Below are 3,015 nucleotides of genomic sequence, written 5' to 3' on the forward strand. Positions count from 1 at the left end.
GAGTGGCCCTCCTCTGGAGGCTCTCAATATTGTCCACATCCCTCCTGAAGTGCGGCACCCAGAACTGGACACAGTACTCCAACTGTGGCCTGACCAATGTCTTATAGAGGGGGAGGATCACCTCCTTGGACCTGCTCGTGATGCATCTGTGGGTACATTGCAAGGTGCGGTTAGCCTTCCTGACCATGCCCCCACATTGGCGGCCATGTTCATCTTGGAGTCTATAACGACTCCAAGATCCTTTTCTGCCTCTGTGCTGACAAGAAGGGAGTTCCCCAGCCTGTAGGTCTGCTGATGGTTCTTCCTCCCTAGGTGCAGTACCCTGCACTTGTCAGTATTGAATCCCATCTTATTCTCATCCGCCCACCCGTGTAACTTGTCCAGATCCAATTGCAGCCTGTCCCTCCCTTCTAGCATGCCCACTTCTCCCCACATCTTAGTGTCATCTGCGAACTTGAACAAGGTGCTTTTCACCCCCTCATCCAAGTCACTAATGAAGATGTTGAATAGTGTGAGACCAAGGACCGAGACCTGGGGGGCCCCACTGCTCACATCCCTCCTGGTCGAAAATGACCCGTCCACCACCACTCTCCGGGTGTGTCCCTCCAGCCAATTTGTGACCCATTTGACTGTGTAGACATCAACACCACAATCTCCTAATTTTTTAATGAGAATGGGGTGACAGACTGTGTCGAAGGCCTTCCTAAATTCCAGAAAGACTATGTCCACCGCGATACCTGCGTCCAAGGCTTTTGTGACCTGGTCGTAGAAGGCCACCAGGTTGGTCTGGCAGGACCTGCCTCTAATGAACCCATGTTAGTTGCCCCTAAGCATACACTCCTCTGCTTGCCTCTCACAGATGTGCACCTGGATAATTTTCTCAAAAAGTTTCCCCCGGACCAAGGTAAGACTAATGGGCCTGTAGTTTTCTGGGTCCTCCTCCCTCCCTTTTTTGAAAATGGGGACTACATTGGCCCTTTTACAGTCCTCTGGCACCTCACCAGAGCACCACAAGTGCTCGTAAAGCTGTGCCAGGGGTCCCGCAATGACCTCTGCCAATTCCCTCAGCACTCCGGTTACAGTTGCTACTTTTCTTTCTATATGTTCCCACAGGAGAAGCTCAAAGATGGGACTGAGCAAACTATACACCTTCCATATTGCAGTGGCCTTCCCAACTCTTCTTGCAGAACACGCTGTCCCTTTGCTTTCTCTATCTTGGTCCCACAACTTCACTCTTGCTATCTACAGGTACCATCAAAAGCCTTGCATTTACCTGCCATGGCTACTCTATTCTCTGCATCAGAAACTTGCCCCTTAAGAAAGACATCATGAAGATTTTTAGAAGTTAGACACAGCAATGTAAAGACACAAGACCTTGGCAGGAGGCTATGGACACAGAAGAGCAAATTAAGATCTCATGCTGACACCTGCTGCTGTAAATGGGATTAGACCTGCTGGCAGCAGGTCTGAAGCCAAGCCAGTGCTTTAGAGAAAATATTTTGGGCCTCATCCTATAGCCCCAACTCAACCAGAGCCTCCATCAAAACCAATGAAAGTTCTGCAGGAGTTGGCATTTGTTTGAGAGGCCTACCAATCAGTGTGTCTGGTGAGGTAGAGTACAAGAAGTCTGTAAAGAAAGTTAAGTAAATTTTGGGAAAGCAGAAAACAAAGTGTATCAAATGTGGTGCTCATGAAAGATGAGGACTAATAGCGCCGGCTAGCAAATCAGAGACAGTAATAAGCATTCCCATAGCTTTCCCACTGAACTTCCCTCAGTCTGTGCCCTCCTAATGTTACGGAAGTCCTCCAAATCTTCTTGAGAAAAGACTGTAGGAAATCACACCAAACTCTTCTGGCAATGGTGTGATGTAGCACAATGTTCTCCAAAGACAGGGATAAATAACCAATTTTTTTGTCCCTGGGATCCAAGCTACAATTTGGAAGGAATGCAGAACTACAGGGTACAAAGCTATTTTTCCTTTGATACCTAAGGAGGTGGAACATCTTTGTTGACAAAAAGAGAAGTCCTACATTCTTGGAGATGATGTGTCAAGAGCATGATGTATAGAAAGGACACAACATAACTCTAGTGTTACCAGCTGCCAGCCTTTGGGAACAGATGACTGCTTATGTTGTCAGGGGGAAATGTGTTTCACCATTGGCTCACTGGCAACACATATTACTGGCAGAGGGCTAGATCACAACCAGATAACCATAGTAATTGTTAAGGTGCTTTAGGACTTCAGAGAGAAAGATTTCAGGGACAGAATGTTCTTTGGATTTGGATTTAGCTGGTGCAGATTTGTAGCTCACTCTTCATTGACTAGGTCCACGAAAAGGAGAGAAAACTATGTTGATGGGGCTCTTCAGAGCATATCGTATGCTAGCACCAATGAGGCTCTCATCAGTTCCACACCGCTGATTTGGCTCAGGGAAGCAAGACACTGGCCTGGTCTTCTTGATGACACTTGTAAAAACAAAAAAAGAAAGATTTATAATAGACCACACACACACACACACACCAGCAGAACAGGCTTGGAATTTTTGCTTCACCAAATACACTTTTAGTATTGCTTTTTGGCAGTGATCCTCCATTTAGGAAGAGAAGAGTGAAATTGATGTGATAATTCAGATACTTTACTAGACTTCAGTCTTGTAGCTCTGAGATTGATGGAGTCAGGTGAGTAAGGGTCAATGAATGGAGATTTTAATGAGCATCTTCTTTACATTGCATAAGAGCAAGGCAGGATTTTTTTATTATCAAGTTTCCCTTTCTGATTTACAATAATCAGACTCTGTAGGTACTGACAGACACACAGGTCCCTGCTGTAACTCATGGCACTTTACATAAAGCACCATGACTTACAGCATCCTCCCCCCAACCCAACAGATGTTCACCTGTTGGGTGGAGGGTTGGTGAGGTGGAATTGAACCTTACTGCAGCCAAGAAGCAACCCCTCTCTCCCAGCCCTGTCTCCCCCCCCTCCCCCCACCTCAGATCCAGAGCTGTCAGCA

General features: G+C 46.6%; 1 protein-coding gene across 1 annotated transcript in view; it reads right to left on the reverse strand.

The window, feature by feature from the left end:
- Positions 1 to 956: 956 nt before the first annotated feature.
- Positions 957 to 3,015, reverse strand: part of SLC25A48 (solute carrier family 25 member 48) — a 33,034-nt gene continuing 30,975 nt past the window's right edge. The window contains exon 8 of the mRNA XM_006017221.3: positions 957 to 2,467. The gene's annotated coding sequence lies outside the window, so the exon portion shown is untranslated. The remainder of the gene's footprint in view (positions 2,468 to 3,015) is intronic.

Source organism: Alligator sinensis, unplaced genomic scaffold, assembly GCF_000455745.1.
Source record: "Alligator sinensis unplaced genomic scaffold, ASM45574v1 scaffold111_1, whole genome shotgun sequence".
Taxonomy (NCBI): Eukaryota; Metazoa; Chordata; order Crocodylia; family Alligatoridae; genus Alligator; species Alligator sinensis.